This window comes from Pinus tabuliformis, chromosome 6, assembly GCF_031772625.1.
Source record: "Pinus tabuliformis cultivar Carrire ecotype Pingquan chromosome 6, CPIR1, whole genome shotgun sequence".
NCBI lineage: Eukaryota > Viridiplantae > Streptophyta > Pinopsida > Pinales > Pinaceae > Pinus > Pinus tabuliformis.
Genome location: NC_142292.1, coordinates 980,790,262 through 980,806,159, shown reverse-complemented (window position 1 = coordinate 980,806,159; position 15,898 = coordinate 980,790,262).

Genomic DNA, 15,898 nt, shown 5'->3' with positions numbered 1-15,898 from the left:
AAAAATCAGGAAATTTCTGTTCTTCATATGTAAAGTAGACACTAATTTTAGTTTCCTCTTATACTTTGGGAACAAGGTTAATTTTAAATGACAGTGCTGTATAAGATATATGGTTTTTAGAGTAATGCTATGTGAGGCTTTCTAAATTTGTTACTTTAAATTGTCACCGTAGTGTTAATACCTGGTTTTGTTGGGTGTTGAGTAACCATATCTTATGTTGTACATAATAATCATGGTCATTTGAAATTTTTAGTGAGGGTTTATGGGCAATACTTGACTATAAACATAATAGCCAATGGGCTAGGGGGAATTAAACTATCCCAAGGGGTGTCCAAGCTTGATTGAGCTTTGTAGAATCTTGGTGATAGCAACGCATTAGTGGGTAGATCGTTCTTCCATCCAATAGATGCTCTGTCCCTGGCCTAGGCTCAGCCTAGTGTGTTTATTTTTTGAAAGATCTTGGGTGTGAGGGGAGCTTAAATGTAAATATTAAAAATATAATATATAAATGCCATTATGGATGCTAGTTAAAGGGATAAAGATGAGGTGCTATAGATAAACCTTGAGAGAAGTCATTATTTGAAATACTAAGAGGGGGGTGAATCAATATTTCTTCGCAATTAGCATTTTTTTTTTTTTCAGAGCATTAGTTAATCTTCAATTATTATTATTGTTTTTCTTCAGATGATCATAAACAATAATCAACAATAAACAACACCATGCAACAATGCAGAAAGATAAAACAAAGGACACAAATTTTAGGTGGAAAACCCCATCCGGGTCAAAAACCATTGAACACTTCTTTAGTAATTGTTTTCTTCTTGTTAAAACAAAATTGGTTACATCAAGATTTCAGCTACAATTGAGGGAGACGTCAACCCCCTAATTCACATGCTACAACTTGTAAGATGCTACTAGACCCTAATATCATTTTGCAACCAGAAGGATACCCCAATGCCATGTAGATCAGACTACAATCTGATGAGTGCCCCAACACTCTATTTACTAGTTGTTGTTGGGGAGGATGTTTCGCTGCCCTATTAGTTTATCAGCCACAATTGAATGGACACCACAATGCCTTGTGTAAGCCACAACTTGCCCTAGCACCACCTTGCCACTCTGAAGTGTTCTCAGGTCACAACCTGAAGGTGACTCCAATCACCCAGAAGAGTCAGTAGATCATGTTTCACAATTTTCACACTGGATCCCCTTGTGCTTTGAATCAATATAATAAAGCTGTAAAGAAGATGTTGTATATCTGTCAGATCCTGGTAGCCACTGACCACTGCACAAAGTTGCACATCAACTCACTGCTCAATTGCGCATCACTGTCACTGCTCAACTGCACATCACTGAGTGTCACTGCTCGCAAAGGTCACTATACATCATAACTGAACCACTGCACTTCTCAACATCAAGAGCTCACAAAACTAGCTACCACTGCATGTCACTGTACTGAACTGCTCATGAATAAATAAGCATCAAAGCTCATATGTAGACAACGCATCACTCTGCCGCACTGTACCAAACTATTCATAATGCTGCAAACATGTGGTACTGCTATCAAATAATGGCACAAACCTAGGTGCCTCAGGTCATCCCTATGACCTGCCTTCAAAGCTCTCAGGCTAGGCCCAAGTAGGGCTACCAACATATGTGTAATCGTTGTTGCTCAGATAGTCAATGCCTTGGAGCCATTTTCACCCAATGCAGTCACGTAAATCACGGTCCAATGAGGCTGTCATAAACCAACTGCAATACTGTTACACAACCACTATTATATGAGACCATCACATCTACATATGTTGATGTCACATCAATAGTTAATCAATGCTACCATGTAAATGCATCACATCACTAAGCGTGCTGCAACATGTTTGACAAGACAAGAGTCATGTTTACAGTCTCACTAATATGTCAAGTCAAAGTCAAGATATTATCTCAATGTTTAATCTAAGTGTCATTTTGTATGTGTCAGGTCAACGGATCATGTCAATACTACTGCTACAACCTTTAGGAGACACTTGTCTAGATGCTGCACTCTTAGGAGACTTCTATACAAGTACTATTATCTACATAAGATCAATGTACTAGGTCTAAGTCTCCAACTCAAGTCACGGTCAATGTGTACAGTCAATGTATTTAATCAAGTTAAGTAGACATATCAGGTCTATGCTACTGCCACATAAGGTTAATATATCATTTGTCAAGTTATGTTATCAATGTCAAAGTGAAATCACCAAAGCAATGGCATTGCTGTTATAAACCACATGTGAATGCTGTAGGTGCCATTGTCAAGTCACTTAAACTTCAGGTTTGGAATGACTCAACGATAAGCTGTTGACCTCAAATAAGCACTGTCGATTCATATCTTCATACCATAGACCATAAGTGTATTGGTGCGTGGGGTCAGTTCCAAATAAGAATAGATATGCGTATATAAGGTATATATGTATGTTCAGAATTTTGCACTTCAAAGAGAATGTTGCTGTAAGATGATCATAATGTCATAACAAACATAATTCTTATTGTTGTACCAACAATTTAGTGCCCTTATTAGATCCACACCTTGATATCATTTTTTTTTTGACAGGACTCATGTAGCTGTATAAAGAAAATCGTAGCTACTGTCTTTAATAGAAGTCACTTCATCCCTGAACCAAGCCTCAAAATTTGGATGTAAGAGCAGATTTACAATGCTTCTATAGAACCATTGGGCAGAATAATTTAAGTGGATCAAAATTGAAGTAAGGCTACAAGAACTCGTGAATTTTGGACCAAGGTTTGCAGCAAGATATATAGATTGATTTTTAGTGCCCTAAATTTACGTTGCTTCCTACGTTGAGTTCCCAAACAAATCTTAAGAATCAGACCCAATCAAAACAAAGGAAAAGAGCACCCAAAACTTCACTATCCTTTGAATAGAACACAAAACTTAAAGGAAAGATACCTGAACCCAAACCGAATTTCTGAATAGGAACACCGAGCCCTAATCCAATTCTCTCTTTTGCGTTATCTGCCTCAGGAGTCCGAAATATGCTTCTTCAGATATGCTAAAAATTACAGAGGTAATCATGATAATATGTGTGAAATTAATGTGCTAAGGAGGATGTATAAGGTTCTTTTTATAGAATGTGAGAGGGCTTCATATTTGACCGTTGGAGGAGACATTAGACACCTTTTCAGGGGCATAATTAGGTACGTCTTTTTAGGATGTTTTAAACACTTTTTATTATTAATAAATTTAATTTAATTTAGTAATCATTAATAACTTGTTTATTAAACTCTAAGTAATTGTACACTAACCCTCTTTGGTGTGTTTTTTTAGGTGACACATGAGTGTTTAACTTAGCAATAAACAATGTCATATGTTGAGCACTGTAGGAGGAGGTGTCATGTCACTACCCCTTGGGGTTTTAGCTCAGAAACTGGGGCCACTAATTTCAATTGTGAATATCTCTCAAACCAGGAGGCCTCTCGAGGCGTACTGCATATCAACAAAAAATTCTTTCGAGGAGAATCTGATGACATATATCTATGACCCAAACTCAATTATTTTCCCTACCAAAAACCCTTGACAAAGTTGGGGTACATCCTCAGTCTAGGGAACCCAAATCCTAGGACTTGAATTTTTAACCATCCAACAGTATAACTGTCATCTTGATGTAATCCGATAATTACTAAGAAGTGTTCATTAACCATTTGACATCAATGACTGGCGTTTTTGGTCAAAGTCAAACCCAGTAAACTCCATGGGTTGACATCAATGACAATACCATCCAACAAACATCTAGATTTCATGCAAAGGTGGATATTTAAGCCAAATTTCTTCCTCATTAAAGTTCCTTTCCTCATTTCTTGTTTGTTCCTCCTATTACATTCTCCCACTTCCCAATTAATAAATTGATGCACATCATATGTTGTGCAAGTTGGTATATTATATTGTTTTACCCATAATTACTTGCACTATCAGTGAAGGTTGAAGTGATATTATGAATTGTGGTTGTGTTGTGCCATTGGGGAAGAAACAACCAAACATGAGGAAATTATTTGTGCAAGTGAATGAAACTTGACTAAGAAAGGAGTTGGGAATATGGACCTAGATAAATTGATATTCATGTTAAGTTTATTCCTCTTGCATCTATGGATGGATAAAAGTGAAGGGTAAATTCATAGTGCCCTATACTAGCAAGTAGGTTAGGTAGGGTAGGTAAAGGGCTCTGAACTAGCAAGAAGGTTTGTGAGGAAAACCCTGCGTAGAAAAAGGTTGGGAAGTTCCCAACTAGTGGTTATAGTTTCTCTTATAGATACATTTGAGTTGTTGCTATTTTATTATAGCACACAAGTTTTGTTTCCATTGAGTTGTAGTTTTGTCTTGGATACATTTGAGTTGTTGCTCTTCAGTTATAACCCATAAGACATCATGTATTTTTTTTGGGTCTTTGTGTCTATTGCTATTTAGTTTTGTGATCAATGGTTGTAAGAGTTGTTGGAAACACTGGGGGGGTGAGCGGGTGGTGAATTAATATTTTTTAACAATTAGCAATTATAATTCTTTTCAGAGCATTAATTATTCTTAAGTTATGATATTGTTCTTCTTCAACAATTATAAACAATAATCAACAGTAGACAACACCATATAACAATGTAGGACGATAAAACAATAGACACATATTTCTAGGTGGAAAACCCCCACTAGGAAAAAAACTAATGAACGTTTCTCTAGTAATTGTCTTCTTCTGTCTTTAAAAGAAATATTAATTACATCAAGATTTCAACTATAATCGAGGGATGCGTGAACCCCCCTAATTCACAGGTAACAACTTGTAGGACGCTACTAAACCCTAATATCTTCCTACACCTAGAAGGACGCCCCAACACCCTGTAGATCAGGTCACAACTTGATGAGTGCCCCAACATTTTGTTTACCAGTTGTTTTTGGAAAGGATGCTTTGCTGTCTTGTTAGTTTATCAGTGACAACTGAATGGACACCACAATGCCCTATGCAAGCCACAACTTGCCCTAGAACCACCCTGCTTCCTTGAAGTGTTCTTAGGCGACAACCTAAAGGTGACTCCAATCACCTGCCTTGCACCACCCTGCCACCCTCACAAGTCAAAATAACACGTTTCACAATTTTCAGATTGGATCCCCCTGTGCCCTGAATCAATATATGAATATAGTAAATAAGAGAATATTTCTCTGCTCAAAATGAATATCCTGTCGAGTCTTGCAGTTGCATTGTTGATTACATTGTATAATCCTATTCAACCTGCACAACCCTGCTCAATCTGACCACTGAACAATCAAACTAATCACTACACAATGTTGCACACCAAAACTCATTGCTCATCACTGATCACCGCACACCACTACCAACTGCTTGTCACTATATTGAGGTGCTCATGAATGAATAGACATCAATGCTCATACATTGCTACCACTCTATATCAAGTTGCACACGATGCGACCATCTGGCACTGCTATCAAATGATGGTGCAACCCAAGGTGCCTTAGGGCATCCCGATGTCTTGCAATCAGTGCATTTAGGCTCTGTCCCCTAAGAGCTACCAACATATGTGTAAGCACATTGTTTGATTGGTCAAGCCATGCTATCCATCTTTCTTCAATATGTTGCACAACTGGATGATATTTCCTTCAATAGTTGTTGTCCTGCAAGGTTACAGTTGTGTCACTATACACTCTCTAGGTCATCACTACAAGACAAACCCCTAGGTCATCATAGTCTATGTCAAGTATTATTGTAGTGTCAACCATATGTCATAGACAACCTACTTGCTATGTCAAGTATTACTGCAACGTCAACCGTGTGTCATAGTCAAGTAAAGTCAAAGTCAAGCATCTCATCATAGAATGGTCACTAAGTCAATCAATGCTTCACATCATAATTAAGGTACTTGTCATAGTTAGGTTAATGTCAAAGTCTAAGATATCGTATCAATGTCAATGTGTCACTCACTGTAAACACCTTCTCACTATATAGGAGATTACAATCTCATTACTGTCATCAAAAGGAATAAAGAATACAAACCATCTGAAGGTTATATTAAGTCAAGTGTTGCATCATCATCGTCCAATACCATGGACTGAAAACCATCGCGTCCAATACCATGGACCGAAAACCATCGCGTCCAAAAAAACATGTGTGAAAATCATGCACAAAACCATAGGTGGGTCCGCCCAAACTAACATAGGGTCCAAAACCAAAATTTTCTGGGGTGTTGCTCCGGACCCCATAAAGTGGGGTTACGGGTGCCCTTCAAACCCCCTGTTAACTACGTGGAAATAATATAACACAACCCAACATTCTTCCACTTCTTGTTTTCTTTCCAAAAGGGGCCACAAGAGAGCTTAGTCATTTTCCCAGCCCTGAAATGCCCATTGTCTCTCTACACGAAGAGAACTTCTCAGAGCTCACAGATTTTGTCAATGCATCTGCAGTATTCTTCAAAGTGTCCACCTTTACAAGCAACACCTTTTTGTCTTCTATCATATGCCTCGCAAAGTGATACTGAACATCAATGTGCTTTGTCTTTGAATGATATGCAGGGATTTTTGCCCAGAAAATTGCACTCTGGCTGTCACAGTCTATCCTTATAGCTTCTTGTACTAACCCCATACTTGAACACAATCTCTGCAACCAAACTGCTTCCTTGCTTGCATGATTGGCTGCCATGTATTCTGGCTCTGTAGTTGATAGTGCCACTACAAATTGTTTCTTACTCATCCCACTGACTGCACTTCCAAATAGGTTAAACACATACCCACTTGTAGATTTTCTCTGATCCAGATCTCCAGCCCAGTGTGCATCAACAAAGCCATGAATATCCAACACTCTGTCCAATCCTGGTCTTCTTTGGTAGCACATACCATAATCACTAGTGCCACGCAAATACCTGAAAACCTGCATCACTGTTGTCCAATGCTCCTTTCCTGGTTTTGGCATGAACCTGCTCAATACTCCCACTGCATGTGCAATGTCTGGTCTAGTACAGACCATTGCATACATCAGGCTACCGACTGCACTTGCATATGGAACACGGGACATGTCCTCTTCCTCTTCTTGTGTCTTGGGACATTGTTCAGTAGATAACCTCACACCTACAGGAATAGAAACTTTCACCGGTTTACTATCCTGCATATTAAACCTTTGTAGTATTGTCTCGACATACTTCCTCTAGTTTAACCAGAACTTCCTCTTTGCCCGATCTCTTTTAATTTCCATGCCCAAAATATAGTTTGCAGCACCAAGATCTTTCATGTCGAATTTGGAGGACAATTGGATCTTCAAATCCTAGATAATTTCTTTGTCATTTCCAACCAGCAACATATCATCCACATACAAGACCAGATAAATAACACGGTCACTAATTAATTTAAAATACACACAGTGATCTGCTTTGCTTCTAGTGAAGCCAAGTCCCCGTATAAATGTATCAAATTTCTGATACCACATTCTTGGTGATTGTTTTAACCCATACAGAGACTTCTTTAACTTGCATATCAGTGCTTTCTTACCTTTCACCGCAAAGCCTTCAGGTTGCTTCATGTAGATCTCCTCTTCCAGATCCCCGTGAAGAAACGTTGTCTTCACATCCATCTGTTCTACCTCAAAATCAAAAGCAGCAGCAACAGACAAAAGTAATCTAATAGAAGTTACCTTGGCAACAGGAGAAAAAATATCACCAAAATCAATTCCCAACACCTGAGAATAACCTTTTGCTACCAACCGAGCTTTGTATTTCTACACTTTTCCTTTTACATTTGTCTTCTTTTTGAACACCCATTTGTTGTCAATGGGTTTCCTTCCAGCCGGCAACTCCACCAGATCCCAAGCCTCATTTTTGTGCAAAGATGCCATTTCATCAACCATGGGCTCTTTCCAGAGTTTTCCATCCTCTGAATCCACTGCTTCCTTCACAGTTCTGGGATCATCATCAGTAACAGACAAAGCAAAATTTGAACAGAAAGCAGATGGACTATACCTTTCTGACAGCCTTCTTTCTGAACTGATCTTCTCATAGCCGGAGTTTGTGGCTCTTCATCTTCTGATTCCTCCTCTGTTGTAGAGTCAGATTCTTCCTCATTTAGCTCAAACTCTATCTTCTCAGGTTCCTTTGGTTGGACTTCATGTTTAAGAACATCTTTCACCTCTCTGAACACCACGTCTCGGCTGTACATAACCTTCCTTGTTACTGGGTTCCAAAGCTTATAACCCTTTAAACCATCCTTATACCCAATAAAGATGCACTTTTCAGATTTACTATCCAACTTTTTTCTTTTCTCCTTTGGAACATGTACATATGCATCACATCCAAATACTCTCAGATGTGAAAGAGAGGGTTTCTTACCAATCCATACGTCTTGTGGAGTCTTGTACTCCAATGCTGATGAAGGTGACCTGTTGACTAGGTAACATGCAGTATCCACCGCCTCTGCCCAGAATTCTTGTCCTAACTCGGCGCCACTGAGCATGCTTCTTGCCCTTTCCATCAACGTCTTATTCATTCTTTCTGCAACTCCATTTTGCTGAGGTGTATATGGAGTAGTATTATGCTGTGCTATACCACACTTCTTATAGAATTCTTCAAACTCCTTACTGCAAATCTCTCCATCGTTATCTGTCCTCAGTACTTTTATCTTCTTCTTTGTCTGGTTTTCCACCAGAGCCTTAAATTCTTTAAACCTGTCAAAGACTTCAGATTTCTTCTTAAGGAAATATATCCATGTAGCCCTTGAGAAGTCAACTATAAATGATACATAGTACACAGACTTACCTAGTGATGGAACCTTCATAGTTCCAAACACATCACTGTGCACAAGCTCTAATACATGTTTCGCCCTCTTACCACCAGAGGGGAAACTCACCCGATTCTGCTTTCCGTATACACAATTTTCACAGAAATCAAAATCTAGAGAGCTATTACTCATACCTTCTACCATACCTTTACCATGAAGTATTCGAAGGCCCTTCTATCCAATATGTCCAAGCCTTTGATGCCACAGCATGGTCTTTTCTCTAGAGACCACTTGATTTTTTGCTCCACTTTCAGGAACCACGGAATTGTTGCACCCATCAACAACAGTGCTACCTTGTAGCTTGTACAGAGTTCCAATTCGAACTCCCCGCATCAATACCAGTGCTCCCCAAACCATCTTGCAGGTACCCTTCTCGAATACTGTTTTTACACCTGCATCATCCAACTTACTAACAGAAATCATATTTTTGGCTAATGAAGGAATATGTAGAACACCCAGAAGTGTTCTAACCCTTCCACCTTGCAGCTTCAACTTTACTTTTCCAGGACCAATGATTCTAGCCTTTCTATCATCCCTTAAGAAGACATCACCACCATCATATTTCTCATACTCACAGAACCACTCTCTATGGGGAGTGAAGTGAAAGGATGCACCTGAGTCAATCAACCATGCCTCATGATCTACATGTGTACTTGAAGAAGCCAAGTACACATCCCCACCTTCATCTGGGGTGGTTTTCGCCTCTGCAGAAGGAGCCTCATTAGATCCCTTTTCTTTGTCAAGAGCTTTAGATTTACAGTCCCTTTTGAAGTGGCCTTCTTTTCCGCATTTCCAGCACACCACCTTTACAGGTTTTCCTAGAGATTTAGATCTCCCACTCGATGACTTATTTTGGTTTCTGTTTTGGGACCGTCCTCATACAAACAAGGCATCACCATTTTGGCTCTCCATATTTTTCCGTCTCATCTCCTTCGTCAGCAAGGCTGAGACTATTTCATCAAACTGCAAGGCAGTTGCATTGCTATCTATTGCAATAACCAGAATATCCCACGAATCTGGTAGAGAACACAACAAGCTGATGCACTTATCTTCATCTGAACTTTTAATATCAACAGATGCTAACTGACTTATCACAGTGTTAAATGCGTTCAGATGCTCTGCCACCGAGTCTCCATCTTTCATCCTTAGGTTATAAAACTTTTTCCGTAGGAATAGTTTATTCCCCAGAGACTTAGATTGGTACAAAGTCCCTAACTTGTCCCACAAAGCCTTTGCTGTAGCTTCCCCTGATACATTTAACAATACTGAATCTGAGACACACAATCATATTGTGCTCTTTGCCTTCCGATCCAACTTCTTCCATTCTTCATCGGACACTCCCGTTGGTTTAGTACCCGGATCTACCGCGATCCACTAATCTTTATCCACCAACAAATCCTCCATCTTGAGTTTCCACAACTCAAAACTTTGATCATTAAATTTCTCGATCTCTATCTTTCTACTGCTCGCCATCTTTTTTCACCACTAGAATCGATCTCGCAGATCTCCCACTGAACAGGGTCTACCACATGCCCGAGCGAAACCCCTTAGCAACAAAGGCGTCCCCTTGAAGCCAAAACAGCTCTGATACCAAATGTAGGTTTTAAACCCATACAAAAATTATCTGCATACGAATTCTAAAACACAGAAAATAAACAATGCGAGAGCATAACACATAAAAAACATATACACAGAGATTTTCCCACTGGATCCCAAAACCGGGACTACCAGCTTGATTTTTCATTTTGTTCCTTTCAATGTTATAATACATATTTATACATGTCGAAGCATCCAATACCATGGACCGAAAACCATCGCATCCAAAAAAACATGTGCGAAAATCATGCACAAAACCATAGGTGGGTCCGCCCAACCTAACATAGGGCCAAAACCAAAATTTTCCAGGGCGCTGCCCCGGACCCCATAAAGTGGGGTTACGGGTGCCCTTCAAACCCCCTGTTAACTACGTGGATAGAATATAACACAACGCAACACTTGTCATAGTTAAGTTAATGTCAAAGTCTAAGATATCATATCAATGTCAATGTGTCACTCACTGTAAACACCTTCTCACTGTATAGGAGATTACAATCTCATTACTGTCATCAAAAGGAATAAAGAATACAAACCATCTGAAGGTTATATTAAGTCAAGTGTTGCATCATCATCATGAGATCTCATTGTTTAGACAAGCATAAGAACTATTCACAACTACTTTGCTTTCCATTACATATTGCTGCTACTTTCAAGGTTAAGTCAAAGCAAGCAACTCATCATAGTACTTGTCACAGTAAGGCATCAATGTTAGGTCTATTAATACATATTTGCATAGCTCAATGTCTTATACTAGAACATATTCCAAAGGTGTTGTTCCTTCATACACTATTTCAGTGAACATTCAAATCACTGTACACTAGTTGTCACTTGTTTTCCTTCGCATGCTCCCTTATCAAATATCCAGGTTTCATTATTCATCAACTACTCTGTTTGGCTGTTACAGTCTAGGAGATCCTTGCACTAATGTTGCTACTAACCAGGGGTCAATATATGAATGCTCAACACTTGTGAAGTCTAAATGCCAAATAAAGGTGTCATTATGTCACTGTTTCATCACAAAAAATTGTGGCATATACTTCACTTGAACTTTTGTACAAGAATGTGTCTGTTCGTTTGTATAGGACATATCCCTTGTATGTAGAACTATGTTGATGATGAGCCTTAGTCTGTAGCCGATACATGACATTGTTTGTACTTCAATTGATTCGGTTCACCCTTGCTTACCTTGGAGAAATATACCTTGAACTTCAACAATCCATAATCAACAACTTTCCTTCTTCAATGATCATTGATGCCACTCAAATAATAAGATTCTCATGCTCAGAACTTTGGGCTTCAAAAAGTATGACAAACTTAGAAGTATTTGGTTGTTCACAAAGTCTTAATAAACAAACCCTCACTATTGTAGATGTTTCCCTAGGTTGAAATTTCATGGATCCATTTCAAGATTTTGTGAATTTGTTATAATGCCAAAAATGTTTCAGATAGAATGCCTCCAAAGAATGCTATCACAATCATGCTATAAATGTTTCAGAGATCCCTTATTTTGAGGTCCAAACTGCCCAACAAATCATCAAGCAATCAACACAAATACTTACCTTGAAGGTTGAGTGGAGGAATAATTTTTTTGAGTCAATCAACAAGTAATCCACTGCCCTAGTTGCCTCAAAGAGATCCTTTGATGTCTTATTTCAAGAGGTCGAAAATTCCTTCTAAGTCAGACAAAATTTTTAGAGCTCATCTCACTAAATCATTTGTTGAATTATTATGTTTTTGAAAGTGCAATAGATGTCCTTTTATAGTGTATGGTAAGGCTAGTTAGGGGCTTCGTAAGGTATACATTGGGTTCATTAGACTTAATATGTGGCATATAATTTAAGAAAAAGGAAACGCCGTTGGCCTTAGGGGAAAAAAAATTCTTCCACATTGAACAACTAAAGGATACACCCTAAATATAAAATAAATTTGTCATAATTATATCATTTTATAAAAATAATAACTAACCCTTACTAACCATTTAAAATTTGTCTAGAAATATTTTCAATTCCACCAGAAATTTGAAATCAATGATTGACTTAGTGCATATGGTTCTACCTAGTTGTGAAGTCAATTATTGACTTATTGTCTTTTATTTTTCGAGTTATGTCACTACCCCCTGGGGTTTTATCCCACAAAACCAAGTCTTCAATTTCAAACTCAATTTTCTCTCAAACCAGAGGAACCACAGGGTGTACCACATATCAACGAAAACCTCTTTTCAAGGAGAATCTAATGACCTATATCTCCAACCCAAACTCAATGATTTGTTGTACCAAAAATCCTCGACAAAGTCGGGGTACATCCTTAGTCCAGGGAACCCAAATCTCAGGACTTGGGTTTTCAACCATCCAACAATATAGCTTCTATCTTGAGGTAATCCGAAAATTAATAGGAAGCATTCATTATCCGTTTGACATCAATGGTTGGTTTTTTAAGTCAAAGTCAAACGCAATCAACTCTATGGGTTGACAACAATGACAACACCATCCAAAAATCTCCCCCTTAGTCATTGATGCCAACAAACATACTCCTTCTGTCAGTACAACTCCCCCTGACATCAAGCTTCACCTCCTTCTCGATATTTCAATCTCGTTGTCAGGTTTTTCTCCCCCTTTGACATCAATGGCAAAGGGTTGCTCCTTCTAAGAATTTTCTTGCTTCATGTGGGCTTGTTATTTTCCTATGCTCCCCTGACAAGAAGCCTTCTTGTAATAGTCTGTTAGTGATAATCATTATGGAACTGTGTCCTATATGTGCTTCCCTGGAAGAGAAGCCTTCCTCTGTGAACTTGTAATCCTTCAACTGTTCTATTGCCCCTGAACCTGTTATGAAATTGCCATCTTGTTCAAACTATCTGTCTGCCAATTGTAGACTTGTGCCATATATTGTTGCATAAACTTCTTAGCAATTAGCAGTTTTTAATCATTTTCAGAGCATTACTTATTATTCAATTATTATTAGTGTTCTTCTTCAACAATTATAAACAATAATCAACAATAGACAACACCGTACAACAATGTAGGAAGATAAAACAATAGAAATAAATATTTTTAGGTGGAAAACCCCCTTTGGGTCAAAAACCACTAAATGCTTCTCTAGTAATTGTCTTCTTATCTCTTTAAAAGAAATATTAATTACATCAAGATTCAAGCTACAATTGAGGGATGTGTTAACTCCCTAATTCACATGCCACAACATGTAGGATGCTACTAAACCCTAATATCCTAGTACAACCTAAAGGCCCCCCCAACTCCCTGTAGATCAGGCCACAATCTCATGAGTGCTCCAATACTATGTTTATCAGCTGCTGTCAAAAAGGATGTTTCACTGCCTGTTAGTTTATCAGCCACAACTGAATGGACACCAAAACACCCTATGTAAACCACAACTTTCCCTAACACCACCCTATCGCCCTAAAGTGTTCTTAGGCCACAACCTGAAGGTGACTCCAATATCTTTCCTTGCACCACCCTGCCACCTTGACAAGTCAGAAGACCATGTTTCACAATTTTTAAATTAGATCCCCTTGTGCCCTGAATCAATATATGAAGATAGTAAATAAGAGAATGTTGCTATGCTCAAATTGAATATCATGTCAAGTTCTGCAGCTGCATTGTTGATCACACTATATAATCTTATTCAACTTGCACAACCCTGCTCAATATGGCCACTGCACAATGTTGCACATCAAAACTCACTACTCATCACTGATCACTGCACATAACTGCCAACTTCTTGTCACTATACTGAGCTGCTCATGAATGAATATGCATCAATGCTCATACACTTCTACCACACTGTATCAAGTTGCACACGATGCTGCAACCATCTAGCACTACTATCAAATGATGGCACAACGCAAGGTGCCTCAGGTCATCTCGATGTCTTGCAATCAGTGCACTCAGAGTTTGTCCCCAAAGAGATACCGATGTATATGTAAGCACATTGTTTGATTGGTCAAGACCTGCTATCCATCTTTCTTCAATATGTTGTACGGGATGATATTTCCTTCAACACTTGTTCCTCTGCAAAGTTACAATTGTGTCACTGTACACTCTCTAGGTCATCACTACAAGACAAACCCCGAAGTCATCATAGTCTATGCCAAGTATTATTGTAGTATCACCCATATGTCATAGACAACCTACTCACTATGTCATAGTCAAGTAAATTCAAAGTCAAACATCTCATCATAGAATGCTTACTAAGTCAATCAATGCTTCACATCATAATCAAGGTACTTGTCATAGTTAGGTTAATGTCAAAGTCAAGTTATTGTATCAATGTCAATGTGTCACTTGCTATAGACACCTTCTCATGGTATAGGAGATTACAATATCATTATTGTCATCAAAACGAATAGAGAATACAAACTCTAACATTTGAAGGTTATATTAAGGCAAGTGTTGCATCATCATGAGATCTCATTGTTTAGACAGTCATAAGAACTGTTCGCAGCTACTTTGCTGTCCATTACATATTGCTGTTACTTTCAAGGTTGAGTCAAACGAGTAAGTCAAAGCAAACTACTCATCATATTACTTGTCACAGTAAGGCATCAATGTTAGGTATATCAATTCATATTTTCATAGCTCAATATCCTATACTACAACATAGTCCAAAGGTGTTGTTGCTTCATACACTATTTCAGTCAACATTCAAATCACTGTACACTCTAGTTGTCACTTGTTTTCCTTAGCATGGTCGCTTATCAAATATATAGGTTTCATTATTTGTCAACAATTCTGTCTGGCTATTACAGTTTAGGAGATCCTTGCACTAATTCTGCTACTAACTAGGGGTCAATTTATGAATGCTTAACACTTGTAAAGTCTAAATGCCAAAGAAAGGTGTCATTATGTTACAGTTTCATCACAAATGATTGTGGCATATACTTCACCTAAACTTTTGCACAAGAATGCGACTCTTCCTTTATATATGACAGATCCCTTATATGTAGAACTATGTTGACGATGAGCCTTAGTCTACAACCAAGAGGTGGCACTATTTGTGCTTCAATTGATTCGGTTCACCCTTGCTTGCCTTGGAGAAATATACCTTGAACTTCAACAACCCATAATAAAAAACAACTTTCCTTATTAAGTGATCATTGAGGGCACTCAAATAATAAGATTCTTACGCTCAGAACTTTGGGCTTCAAAAAGTACGACAAACCTAGAAGTATTTGGGTGTTCAAAATGTTGAAAATAACAAGAAGAAATGTTAAAAATAACATAAAACAATAAAATCTTAATTTAATGTGTCCTTGAATTAATTTGGGAATTAAATTGTAATTCTAATTCTCATAGCAATTTGTAATAGTTAACTAAGTTAATTTGACTTAGTTGACTTAGTTAATTCGATTTGGGAGTCTATCTAAAATTATGTAGAGTGGTTTCTAAATTTTAGGGGTCGAGGTTGAGTTCTTTTGAGTTGTAATTATTAATTCAGTTAAACTAGTTCCAATTGATGGAGGAATTA